General features: G+C 34.4%; 1 protein-coding gene across 1 annotated transcript in view; it reads left to right on the forward strand.

The window, feature by feature from the left end:
* Positions 1-15,210, forward strand: part of LOC135080246 (uncharacterized) — a 241,271-nt gene that overhangs the window by 560 nt on the left and 225,501 nt on the right. The gene's annotated exons all lie outside the window — the stretch shown is intronic.

The following is a 15,210-nucleotide window of genomic DNA, read 5'->3' on the forward strand; positions in this document are numbered from 1 at the left end:
AGAGTTATTAAGTATGAAAACTTGCATGAAAAAGCTGAAAATAGTCCCAAAACTGACATAATATTTAATTAATTACTAAGCCAAGGATGTCCCCAATCGTATTATTTATTTAAATACTACTTTTAATATTAGTATAAAATTCGCTCTCAGTCCGACGAAGATAACGTATCTTAGAAAAAAAATAAGTAAATATTGACACGAGAGAATAATATAAATGTTGATAAAACATTCAAATACATTAACTATTAAATGGTATTGAGAGTCTACAATAAAATTAGCAAAATAGCAAACTTATCGCGAATTTAGTAAGTATGGATATAATTATATTTTTACCTACATTATTATCTTTTAATTATCTAATACGGAGGCACGAAGATTAACAAAACAATGTAACTACTTACGTTAAGCGTAGATGTTCTGATAAAAACTATGACGATATTGTAAGCCCGCTCATTTCAGGGTTTTTCAGGCATTAACTCTAAAAATAAAATCTTTGCTTATAATATTACTGAATTGGATATAAATGTACAACTTTTTGGTAAAGTAGAGACTAGACCAATGAATTCAATTTAACACCGTTCTAGTAGTTACAATCATTTTACTACTAAACTAAAATGTCAATCGCAATACAAATTCTTTGTTAATAACCATAATCAAAATTAATACCGATTTAAAACGCAAGTTTCTAATAAAAATATATCTTATGCTTTCTTAGCTTAACTTTTCCAATTACAAAAAAATGAAAGTCCTTATTTATGGCAACAAGGAGTTTGAAAAGGGGGAACTTTTGAAAAGGGGACTCTACATAGGGTTTTATAGCAAACTCTATAAAAGGCGGTTATTTTATTAGTTATTTGTTTAAGACGGCGATTTTAATGCTTTTATTTTCTTGTTGTATCTTATTATTTTTCAAATAATGTATTTAGAAACTTATAGTTAACCTAACAGCTGATCGGATGACTCTGAAAATGTTACGCAAGATACAATCTCATCATTTCCCTTAAAAATATTTTTTTTAATTTTCTTCTTAGTTCGGTTGCACCATCTCACTTTAACTTTGACAAACGTCAAAAATTTGTCAAACTCCATACAAAAGCACCGGTTATCGTCATAGTTACTGTTAAAGTTAGGTGGTACAACTCTTGTATAAAATATTTAAAAGGCTCACATAATTTTTAACTTCCGTATGAAATTCATTAAGATAACTATTTGAAAAAGGCCCAAAACAAACATCTTGGAAAATTTGTATTTTTGTTAGTCCAGTGAAATGTGTTTACAGAAGAAAAAACCATTTTACCCTTTTAGTCTTGGAATTTTGTTTATTCTTACTTTTCGGCTACAGAAACAGCGGAGTATCCGTTACAATACTGATATAATAATAAACAATTTGTCTAATTCTAAGCAAATATTTTTTCATATTACGTATTGATTTGTTGTAGGTAGTTCAAATGAATATAATAGCAGATCACTTTTAGCTTACTTGTTTATGACCGACTAAAAAGCAGGTGGTGGATTTGAATTTTGACCTGGTCAGTAGACCTGTCATCAATGTACAGATAACATTGCTGTGATACCAATAGCAATTGCCCCCCTGAAAATTGACTCTAGATACGCCAATGATTAAGCTGCATTTGATCTAAAGTTTTGTAATTGAATCGATTTTATACCGTAAGCAACTGCTACGAAAGGATGCTACAAAATCCGTCGTCAACATTTGAAAGGATCAATGTAGATATTTTTATGACTGTTATAATGTTTTTGTACCTAACACCTGTTGGGGAAAAGGGAAAGCTGTTGCAAAACATATTATTTTCTTGTAAAACCATAACTGGATGCGGGCAGCGCAGGACTGGTCATTATGGAAAACCTTGGGGGAGGCCTTTGTCCAGCAGTGGACGTCATTTGGCTGAAACGAACGAACATAACATTTGAAACCTGATGCAAAGAAGCAAATCCGCGTGCAGCTCCTTACAAATCTGTTAATTTTTTCCATTACGCAACCAGAACGTTAGCCAGTTAGTAAAATGAGGCCCTAATATTACAGTCAACTAATATGACAATACCGGGGAGTATTCTCAAGGCACGCCGGCAGCATGTCAAGTAAATAGCGATCGAGGCCGCTCGCTAATCGAGCCATCACGCCGCGCTGTTGACAGTGTGACGCTTCCTGAAACTAGCTGGTGACTTTGGCGAAATTAATCGAGCGAAATGTTGGTGCGGCGAGCGATATTTTTTTACATCGTTCGAGGCCCTTTAGGTAGCTTTCGCTGCCGCTTGTACTTTTGAGTGTTTTGAGTACAAGTATTTTTTATGCGTATCTAGTGACCCGCTCCATCTTCGCATGGGTGCTAAGTACACATATAAACTTTCTTCTTGAATCACTCAAAAAGCCGCATCAAAATCCGTTGCGTAGTTTTAAAGATCTAAGCATACATAGGGACAGACAGCGGAAAGCGACTTTGTTTTATACTATGTGACAAGGCAGCTATTGACCGCAATCGCACCTGGAGTTAAGTGAAATGTAGTCTAGGATGGTACATTATCTCTATCTGCCCTGTAAGTGCGAGGATTATAATGTTCGGGAAAGACAGCACCAGGCAGCGAATTCCTGTCCCTAGCTGTTCGCATTATAAAAGAGTTATCGAAACGCTTAGTGCGAGCTGGTGGAATGTCGACAATGTAGGGATGGTACGCTAACCTGCGTCGTGTTACCGGTGATGGAAGGGGGCTGGTGCAATTAGATTCCTTCGCACATTCTCCGACATTAATTTAGACTCTAGAACAGATAAGGTTGGTTCAAATTATTCAGGCAATAATAGGCTTGAAATCAATCCAACTCAAGTTTTAATCGATTGCGAGTTATAAATATATGGACCTAATACAAATCGATTACGACTTAGCATACGAAGTCAAAGAACTTATTGAATTGGGGGTTTCTTTCGTGGCTATGAGTTCCATCTTCTCCCATGTCAATCACGGCTGTTGTCCTCCATAAACTACTGAGCACTGAAGTCTAATACTTAGGATCTGCTTTCTAGTACTGTCTTGGAAGACCAAATTTAAAAGACATTGTCTTTTGCACCTTCATGAGTCTGTCTTGACATTGTCTCCAGGCGCTCACCTTGCCCAAAGACTTTGGTTTTAACCGACTTCAACAAAAAGAGGAGGTTTCCAATTTGATTGTTTTCTTTATCTTTTCTTTTTAAGTTTGAAATGTGTTTATTGGTACTGATGGAAAAAAGCTGATAGGACAAATGAGAAGACCCTTTCAGGGTAGTTATTTGTTGTAACTCTACCATAAAAATGTCAATCTTTGTTTGTTTTATACAAATGTTACGTTACGAGTACTCCTAACCAGCTTTAAATAGATCTCCAAACTATTTCTGGGAAATGCATCATGCATGATCAATAAAACGGATATCGATCCACGGATCTGTTTATAAATGAGTGATAGATCGTCCATTCATTGCTGTTCGTTCAATAAAATAGTTGTAAAGTCGTCATTCATCAAACAACTTGCTGAGAATTGAGATATGATTATGATTTTAATGACATGATACTCAAGTCGATATTTTATCATCATCATCATCATGTCAGCCATAGGACGTCCACTGCTGAACATAGGCCTCCCCTAATGCTTTCCACGTTGATCGATTGGTAGCGGCCTGTGTCCAGCGCTTCCCTGCTACCTTTACGATGTCGTCGATATTTTATCGATTTCTGTTTTTGTAACGATTTTGACAAAGAAATAAACCGTAATAAAGAAGATTTTACTGTATTGTAGGTTTACAATCCCAACTAATATTATAAATGCGAAAGTAACTCTGTCTGTCTGTCTGTCTGTTACGCTTTCCCGCTTAAACCTCGCAACCGATTTTGATGAAATTTGGCATAGAGATAGTTTGAGTCCCGGGAAAGAACATAGGATAGTTTTTATCCCGGTTTTTGAAACAGGGACGCGCGCGATAAAGTTTTTCTGTGACAGACAAAATTCCACGCGGGCGAAGCCGCGGGCGGAAAGCTAGTTCGACATAAAAGACACATTATACTATACTAAATCAAAATGGCACTATTTAGGCGACTTACCGGTTCCTAGCAGTATTACAATATATTATGTTGTCTGAAGGAAATTGGTTCCTAGCGGTAAGTCGCCATATTATGGAGAAGACAGTTGCTTAAAACAAAATGGGAAGGCGATGGTTAATTTCATAATAACAAAACTATTGTAAAAATAGACTACTTACTGTAGGCCTTTAACTGTAGACCTTAGAACAATTAAACCCGTGATACGTTGCAGAAATGAAATGCGTAAAACTCTACCTACCTACATTGAGTTAACTTCTATTTTCGTTTGGACATTGACCTCGGTTCGCCACCTTGATTGGTTAAACATTAATGAACTTTGAAACAATCTTCGACCTATACGAACCACTATAGATTCTATAGATTTATGTTATGAAATCTTTTGTAAGTTTTCGAAAACAGCCCGTAGACTGTAGAAAAATAAACCAACAGTCAAAGCGGATTAATTCTACTAAACGTTTGATCAAGGTACAACAGGCAGACATAAGAAAACAACGTTGTTTGTGTTTGGCGCGTCCGTGAGCACTAACCTTTATTTTAGGAAATTAAGCCACAGTGGAATTTGGTGAAGTAAGTCCTGTGATATCCATTAATTTGGCCCATATTCAAGATATTACATATTTTTATTACGGTATCCGTCTCCCTTTGATAGATGAAGACAATTGAGATGAGGGTTGGCGAGATTTCAGTTACATAACTTTAACTAGGTACATAATTATAATGTTACCTACAAATATTATTTTTAATTTGGGTTTCTGTTATTGTGTCACACATATTCCTAGATGAGTCTCTACTTTATGTAGGACGGCATATCAAGGTAAACACTGTGGCATATTGTAATGTATACAGTTGTAGTAGGTGATACTTGCTACAGAATTAAATAAAGTCAACAGTAGGTACATTACGCAGTAGTTTCTAGTAGTTACTATTTACTAGAACCTACTGCATCTATGTTCATTATGATAGCGCTATTGGTGTTTCATTGAACCTTAATTAAACTATATCTCAATTCCCAATGCGAAGAGCTCTTATTAAAAATCTAATCAAAAATCAAAGCTATTTCTAATTGTAATTAAAATAAAGTGCACTTTATTGTAATTGAAAAATTATACGAGAATTTTCCAAGCCCGTTTATTGGATTTGCTTTTACAAACATTTTCAGCCGCTGTTCGTGATTCTACACGCGGGAAAGTTTTCATTCTGTCGCATTTTTGCAGCAAATAAAAAGTTGCGTTCTTTTGTTCTGCTATATCTACGTCTGCTTTTACACGGGCGCTGCGTTGATACTCAATATGATATACTTATTCCTCATTTATACAAAGCATGGCTAAAGTCAATTTGTCAGAAATTGACTTTAGCCATACTTTAAGGTACTTCACAATTCCCATTCATCATCATAAGCAACCTCATTTCCACTGTACAAGGATGACTCTTTCTCTCGAACTCACCAGAGGCAAATGGAGTCTTCACATTGATCCATCTTAATGAATTAGGATTTTTTCATATTGAATGCATTAATTTCAAAATAAGGTTTTTGTTAATTGTATGCTGCCCACCTTGGGTTGTTAAGCTACGAGTAAATAGTTAGATATGTACGACAATGTACGTAGATCATCATATCAAATTATCGTAGTATAATTAGTATCGACATGTTTGTATATCTATGCGTCAGTCACGTTTAAACACGTCTTATAAGGCAAGTAAGTAAATTCCGCAATTCTTCTACTGTATATTTAAGACTAATATGGCATCATCAGCTGTTACAGTTTGTAACATCATGATAAGTCTATAGTCCACTGCTGGACAAAGTCCTTGCTGAAAAATAGTGTCGTGGCATATACAGTCACGTCACGACTTAAGCTGAGTCGGGGACCTTTTGGCGCACATTTTCCTTTGTATACATAAACTACCTAATTCTATCATCTATTCCAATATTATAAAGAGAAAATATTTGATTGTTTGTATTGAATAGGCTCCGAAACTACTGAAAAAATTCGAAAAAAAAAGTAACCATTAGAACAGTAACTCTACATTATTCCTGATAAACATAAATTATGGATGGATAGATTTCTGTGATAGACCAAAATTAATTCTTACGAGGCGCGGGTAAAATATTTTGTGTGCCAATACACTCATTCTCATACTTACTTATTGAAGTGATAATTAGGAATATTACGCCTCCTGATAATATCTTTCTCCTGATTTATCTTTTTCATAAAGGTTACTATTACTAAACCTTTGTTTGTCACCTATCATCCGCTTTGCAACGGAGGGAAGTCGAACCTTAACTTCGAACTCCTCCTATGTTCTTCTGATTAATTTCGTTGCGGGTCCAATGACAGTTTAACTTTCCCCCGGGACAAACTTGACCTTCACTGGTTGGGTTGTTATTGCCGGTCATACTGTAGATCCTGGCTACATATAAGTTGCAGTGGTGGGAAAGAGGGAATAGTCCCGTTCCTGATAATATGTAAGTACTTATGGCAAGATCAAATTACTCGCCTAACATTTTCTATGAAAATCCAACCAAGTTCCACGTATAAAATATTTACGCATTAGAGCCCTAATACATTGTACTGATAAGGCTCATCACGTTATCAGCGCGATAAGCCGAGATAGAGGCCACCGAGCACTTAGCCTATCTCAGGTCACCAGTCTTAAAATAGTCGGTCAATCGTGACTTGGTCAATAGTTTGGGTGTAGCATGGGAGAAACAGCCAAGACACTAAAAGAAAGATCAGTGGCCTAATTCACGTATTTTGACAGTCAAGATCTCGCAGACGTTCAGAAATCGTCCCATTGAAAAACAGTTCTAAATCCGTATTCACGAGGAACATTTTCGATAGAACGATTACTCGATAGGATCACAACTCAGAACCTCCTAGAAGTCACAGTTTTATTTGTTTATTTTGCACGAAGCAGTATTTAAATACTTTTGAAAATCCATCCATTCAAATAGAAACTCAAACTAAATAAACTCAATAATTTACGCTATCTTTACTCGTATGTGTTCGAATACAAAATTTTGAGTAAAAATAGTGTCTCGTCAACAGGTTGTTTGGACATAGGCCGCATCCAGAGCATGTCACAGAGCCTTGATCTTCAGCTATTTTCTGCTAACGACTTCCAGCATTGTGTATGTCGTCGCTCCTTCATTATTAGATATCTTCCTATCCTACATCCAAGAGGTATCTATTTAGTATTCTCTAGACACCGGGAATTAATTTGCAGGTGTTTTCAAAAAACAAAAGCATTCGATTCCAGGTGCTAAATTAGGCTCCTAGCACCTGCGTTTACATGTTGACCTAAAAATATGCACAATATATTAATAGCATATCGCGGGAGATCAGGTCAGGCCGTCCCGAAATAGTGCTGGAGTAGTGACGTGGATTGACGGAGGTGCGGAGGATGCATTTGATACGGTACAGTGTACAACTCAAACAAAACGGCCTAAACAGTTTTTATTTTTATTTCTACGTGTAATGCAATGGCTGAGTGTAACGCGTAATGGAATGTATCGTGTAATGTAATGGTAATAGTATGGGCAGTATTATATGTAATGCTCGTAGTGCCGTCTACACTTAGGATTCGTGTTACATTACTCGGTGGATTACATTACACATTACACCATTACGCCCGGCTAAAGACTATGAACAAATCTGTTCGGTAATGCTGTAATGCCTTGTCCACGTTAACTCATTTATTCAGCTTCAACTCGTAAATCAAACTAAATGAATAAATATTTTTAGGGACATTTGCACTGCGTCATCTAGTTTTAAACCAAGCAAAAACATATCTACATAGGTAATATTCACTGAAAAAGTGTGACATAGCTCAATCGGAAAATTTGTCACGATTTAACGTGCCCTTCGAGATATACATTGTATTTTATTTTCTTTTTAACTCATAAAATTCATTTATTTTTGCAAGTAGGCTTCTAAAAATAACTTTTACATATCCTGACCAATCAGAGAGTTTTGCTGTTAAATCTTTGCTATGGAATTGTTTTAGGTTAAGATTTGGTATGTAAGTATGTAGTGGAATTTGTAACAACAGTTCACTTGCGTACGTATTTGTTTATGTATGTTTACGTATATTGGCAATAACATTGTTTTTACTTATCTTTATGTTTCTTTATTATATTTGTATAGGCTACATTATTAGGTATAATCACAATATAAATAATTGCTTTACTTTTGATCGTATATTAATGTATGATAGAAGTTGATCCAGTATGTGTCTTCAATTTTTTTTCTTTATCAAGGAAACAAACATCATAAAATGATACATGTGAACTTAAAAAATAAAAACAGTACAGTAGCCTAATCAGTTTCCATAGATAAATCAAGTTGATCGAAAGTTATGCAGAGTGTGAACAAAACGTTCAATTGTTTAGTGGACTAAAAGAATACAGGGTGGAAACGATAAAGTGATCTCACTCGATTATTTCTGAACTACACAAGATATAATCGAGTGTAGTTCAGAAATAATCGAGTGTGATCACTTATCGTTTCCACCCTGTATACAAAAAAAATATTATAATAATAAAGTTTGATAGTTTGAACTGCGGTACTTAGGTATCTTATCAAATCTTATGTAAAATCTATACACTCAACATCAAATAAACCGCACCTTCCGCGACGCGAACTTTAAAGATTTTCTTGTGACACAATCATGGTACCCCAACAATATTGGTGTTATTTGAAAACCCAATAAATATCCTTAAAGAAAAATACATTTCATTTCTAAATAAATGATTAACATATACCATAAATGTGACTTGAAAATAGACCTCACTTTGGGCTCACCTCTGGGATCAATTAGACCAATTTTTATGGTTATAAAACCAAATAAAGATCTCACGTGCCCTCTTTAACAAATGGATAGCGATTAATCCCAACTTAACAGTTTTATAGTCATAAAGAATGGCTATAGCGTAACTACCTATTTTTTGAAGAAGTGACTCTGGATCCTTGTAAAGATACATTTTTGGCGTAAAAACCTTTCCTTTAATGAAATGAAGTTTAGAACTAGGCTTTCAATGGTACCAATGTTGGTGGGAAGAGGGGATGCATACGTTTGATAAGTGCTTGTCGCAGGAGATGCGATTTATTTGATGCCGAGTGTAGTTAGACATTCCTTCTAACAGCACATCAGAGTCAGACTACTCTATTTATCGCAAAATAGTACCTGTTACAACTCTATAAAATCTTATACTTTTATGAGTAGCTTGATGTGTTATCGTCCATACTTTCTAAGGCTGGGTTGCACCATAATAATTTAACTTTAACAAACGTCAAAAATCTGTCAAACTCCATACAAAAAGTTTAAGGAATCTGTCGTGAAGATCTTATTAAATTCCTAACTCCTTTTTTTTTTGTACTTTCTTACCTAACATTTAATGAATAAGTACTGTTATCAAATACACCTCCAATCGCGGGGCTTGTAATGTTGGAATGTTTTCTTTAAGTCGCGTGCTGAATTGTGGCGTTGTTGCGTTATATAGGGTAAGTGCGCTAGTTTTCGTCCAATTATCGGAGTTGCCAACTTTGTGATGCGAAATGAGTATCTTAAAATACCCTTACTCATATGTTTTATATGTCATTTTAGTCCTTATATAGTCTACTTTACGTTAATATTATATGACAATAAGTAAATACCACTGGTTTTTTTATAAAAAATATTTTATGCAAAAGAGGCGATTTCACTAGTTTTCGTCCAAAAAAATCAGTTTTCGTCCTAGTGTACGCTAGTTTTCGACCACTGTGTAGAAAAAAGGGTGCAGTTGAATTATTAACTTAAAACCAATTCTACAATACAGTAACTATGGATTGTGGTATATCATTTGAAAGGTAATTTTGTTAGCTTTCAAATGATATCAAAAAGATTTAAATAAGTTTATTACCTAAATTTAGGAAAATATTGCAATAGGTCGAAGGACAAATGGACGAAAACTAATCTACAGGAACAGATAATTTTGGTTTTCGTCCACCCCAGTGCTTGCTAATGACGTCATGGACGAAAACACAACAACGTTTAAAGCTGTTTTTTGTTTTCGTCCACATCTTTTTAACGGTTTTTATGGGTTTATCACTGTTAAAAAGTGGACGTAAACTAAAATGTTTAATGTAATAGCAATAAAGATCATATTGGAAGAAAAAACATTGTATTTTGTAGGTCCATTGAAGTAAAATGATTATTAAAAATATTAACTAGGTGTCAGGGTTTCCGTCCACGTGGACGAAAACCAAAATCTTGCAAAATTGTTATGCTAGTATTAGTCCACTTAATTATCTAAGATTTCTATACAAAAACTTTAATAAACCCTTAAAATAGTGTTTATTATGCTAATAATTAGACATACGTGCCAAAAACATTACGTTAAAGTAGCTAAAACAGTAATTAAACATACCATGAAAGTACCCTACCGGCACGTTTTTTTTCTAACTTGACGACGTTTTCCATTCACCTGTGTGCAGCAGCAACTTCCGTAGATTTTTTTGGAGTTATTACTTGTCAAATTACATTTTCATGCAGGCAGAACTGTTACTTAGATATTATAGATTGTAACAAGTCCAAACTTGCACGGAAAGTTAGGTTTGTATTCTAATTTTCCGTATTTGTTTGTGACAAGTCGGTTAAATGGACGAAAACAGGAGCTGGACGGAAAACCGGCGCAATTACCCTATATAGTGTGATAATATTGTTTACAATTTAAGCTTAAGTAAATATAATTACTTCAAATTTGAATTCAAACATTTATTTGCATAGAATAGTAATACAAAATTTATAGTAGTACAACATCTATCTACTGTTAGATATACAGACCTACTGTGATCATTGTATCCGACTCGCATTTAGTTTACTATGTAACTAAGGAAAACCTGTAATTGGCATTACTTGCTATATAATTTAAGCATGGTACTTGTAATTATTTATAAGAATATGCTGTAGATTTTCCTTGAATAAATAAATAAATAAATAAAAACACCGGTTATTGTCAAGTTACGGTCAAAGTCAGGTGGTGCAACAGCCTAAGTTTAGTGCTCATCTGTAAAAAGTAAAAACTCTTTAATCATTACTGAAGCAATCAAATCTTTGTTCGTAAATGATTTTGAGTAATAAACTAAATTGAAACAAATGTCTGCTGTCACGTTATCACCACTTATCTGGGGTCAGGTCTCGAAATAGGCGGTCACTACATCTTATATGACTATATCATAGAACGGGCGTAGATTAGACACGTGTATGGAGTCGGTTATGTATTTTGAACGGCACATTTATTTATTTAAAACTTGCATACATGCACATAACACTGTGCATTAGGCGGACTTAATGCCAGTCGGCATTCTCCAGTCAACCTTAGGGCCAAGTCATCATCAAGTTATACAACAGGCTATTTTATAGTAACAGATGTTATTTTCAAATAGAAACGTGTAGTTTGATGTTGTCCACTATAGGTACTCAGTAAGTGCCTTATAACCTTAACCTTATAATACTCCTGTTGTCTGTGCCTTCTGATTTTGTATTAGCTTTTGTGGATTTTGTCAAGACAAAAGTTGAATTTTAAATCAATCTAAGAATTTTTAATTTTTGATTTATAATTCAATTTTTGTATTATAGGTAAACTATACAATAACAATAACAGCACTTTGGGTCTAGTTGCTTTAAATATACCAGGGAATCAATCGTTTTATAAACCTATTTTACATTCGTCATTTAATTACTAAATATTTTGCTTATCAATAAACAAAAAATAGTATTTTACTATAATAGGTTAAGGTAAAATACTGTAACTAGCTCTATTAGCAACACGTAATATTATTATCCCAAATATCCAGTACATAAAATACCTAATACCCATACTAGCTCCACCTGGCGGCCGTACGTTAGTCCTTTTATTTCGGTGCTGTGCCTGATAGCATAATGTGAGGCAGAATTTATAGTGCAGCTTAGATAAACATATTTACCTATTATCACCGACGAAGAGACGAGGTACTTACCCGGTGTACAACCCTACGGTAGCGAGGTGTGCATGGAAAAATGAAAGCTATTTTACAGATAATAGGATCATTTATTGAGATTAAAGCTAGCTAATAGTTGAACCTGGTGCGCATTTTTTTTTTTTTTTTGAAGGGACGCGCGCTGGTAGCTTGAGGAGCTTTTCCAGCTTCACCGGGCAGAGTGGCGAGTACAGAAGGTACTCTAGCCGTTTGGCGATCGTCGGTCGCAGACCGACGTTCGCGATCGGGCCGTATCGGATTAATTCAATTAAATTCGGTAATAAGGATTCATAGAGTCAATAACTAAACATCGAGAACTACAAACAGTGGTTGATTATCAACTAATACAATATCTGTTGATAAAACAATGCAATCTAATCTTGCAAAAAATTAGAGGCAAGTTACATAGATTCAGAATAGACATACACAAAATATAGTTAGGTGCAGCAGCGTCACATTTTGCTCTATTTTTTTACAAATCATCAAAAAAAAAGTAAACACTTTCATCAATTTACATGAGTTTGAGATGTAGAATGTTAGTTTTATTTCAACTACATTGACCTGCAAAAGTAAGTAGGTACAACATTTAATTAAAAAAAAAACTAACCTAAAAAGGATAGTAGATATTAGCAAATCTTATCAGCTTTTTTAGGAGTATAGTAAACTATTAAACTCTTTTTCAATTCCTTTTTATTTCGAAAGTATTATCTTGTATTATCATAAAAAGTTATTATTTTAAAAGTGTGATACTTACTTTTGCAGGCTAAACACATACAGGTTGCGGCGTTCAATCTCCTTACACTAATCTGTGCGGCGTTTTCGTTTTAATTATAATAGGATTTCTTTTGTTTTTCACTCTTGCATTTTTTCACTATTGTACTGAGCTGTCATGATTGTAATTTAATCGCTAAAACCGTGAAATTGTTATTATTCAATGGCACCATTATGATCTACGAAACATACTGTTAGTTATTTTTATACAAGACTGCACTAAAAAGTTCTACTGGGCATACTTCCAGTGTGACTTTGCACTGTCGAATCTATTTTTTGTCCGCCATAATGCCCGTGTGTTTACGTCAATATAAATATCTTCCTCGGTGCGTCTATTGTGGGCCGTGCCAATTTGAAAAGCGCCACTTTCTTTTTGTTTGATATCTGATGTGAGGCATCAGATTGTTTACTCTGGGTTGCTTTGATTAGTCTGGACTCTGGTCCAAAAACCAAAGTTCAACCAATTGATGCTTGCGTTTGAACCAACTTTTGGGTGTCTTTTTATTAGTATTCACTTACATCTAAGTTTCTTATTAAAATGTTGGTTGTGTATAAATCAATAATAATCGTAACAATCAATCAATAATTTTACATTATTTCCATCTTTTTTCACAACTAAGTACCTACTAGTATAAAAACAAAAACACTAGGTCAATCAAGTGTAAGGCCTGCCCACACTAGATACGCCTTCCGATCCGTGGTCGCCACTCATTAACTTTTCTGCCTTGACGACTACATTAAAATAGGTATTTTTCATTTTTGTCTTCGAAACTTGACTTGCTTAATCAAGAATAACAACAAGCTGATTAAATTAATATTTCTATCCAAAAATCTCGTAAGAAACGAAGCTCAAAGCTTTCAATCTTTTCATGACTGCACAGAACCTTATTCCATATTACTATTACTGTCCGACTACCTATGTGTTTCTCTGTTACCTTTCCTACTCTACATAATTATGTCGTCACATATGACGTCTACAGTCCAACAGAGTAACACTACGTTCGATATCAGAAGAATGTGGAGCAATGCGCAGCCACTAGACATTTCCGGACAAGATAATGTTTACGTCACGGAGGCACTGTGACGTCACTATCAGTGTAATGCTCGTTTTACACCTGTGCATGGGAATGGAGGTAATGTGTTGTAAGTCTGTTGAAAGCTGTATCTTTCTGATTCACTGGCCGATTTACGAGCGAGAGAATGTGAATTTCTTTGGTATTTTGGTAGAGATACTAACCAATCTATTTTGTTTTTTTTGGTACCTACTTTTACATCCCTGACTCATATCTTTACGTCATTGGATTGAGGTCATGTGATTTTGAAAAAAATATCCATTTCGTTCTTAGTGTAGGTACTTACACTTACTACAGGCTGAAATTCAAATATTGGAATCCTTATAAACTAAGACTCATGATACATAGTAGGTACATTCCCCAAATATGAGACAAATCCAAAGAATAGAGAAGGATCATACTAAATATAAGGAAAGTACTAATAGAAATAATCCGCCTACAAAATGTTAGTTTCAGGCTTTGTTAAAAGTATTTTTACATCCTGGAAACTTAATTTGAAAATCCCCAACAAATAGGATTAAGTTATCTGGTTCATTTTTATTGTAGAAAATGTTTGAGAGCTCGGAAAAACGGGCCAATTTTTATTTTATTTTCCGCAGTAACTAATTATTATTTACTGCGTAATAATAATTAGTTACTGCGGAATGCTTAAATTAATGTTTTCGTGCTACTAATAGCACCTGTATTTCTTTTATGTGTTTACTAGCTGACCCGGCGAACTTTGTTCCGCCTTAATGACAATAAATAAGCAGATTTTTTTTTTAAATTTCGAACGGGATAAAAAGTATCCTATGTCCTTCTCCTGGCTCTAAACTACCTCCCTGTCAATTTTCAGCTAAATCGGTTCAGCCATTCTTGAGTTATAAGTGGTGTAACTAACACGACTTTCTTTTATATATACAGTGTGAGTCACGTTAAAGTGTACATATGAAAATAGATGAAACTAGACCTATTTTTATCGACAAAAAAGAGGTCAAAAATTTTTTGAGATTTTTTTTTAATTTTTTATAGAATTTTTTTTTTCCAATTACTTATTGTAAAGAAAAGGTAATAACTTTTAAACTAAGCGGTATATCCTGATGAAATAAAAACAGTAATAATGCTAAATAACAGGCGATACTAAAAAAATACATAAAATACACAAAAAATGCCAACAAATAATAAAAAACGATACTTTTTGAAAAAAATCTGTTTAAAAATTCGTGTTTTTTTGGTTATTTGATAAATTTCTCCAAAAAATGCCCCTATAACCGGTGGTTTTTATTACTTTGTATTATTCT

The sequence above is a fragment of the Ostrinia nubilalis genome, chromosome 17 (assembly GCF_963855985.1).
Source record: "Ostrinia nubilalis chromosome 17, ilOstNubi1.1, whole genome shotgun sequence".
In the NCBI taxonomy this organism is placed as follows: domain Eukaryota; kingdom Metazoa; phylum Arthropoda; class Insecta; order Lepidoptera; family Crambidae; genus Ostrinia; species Ostrinia nubilalis.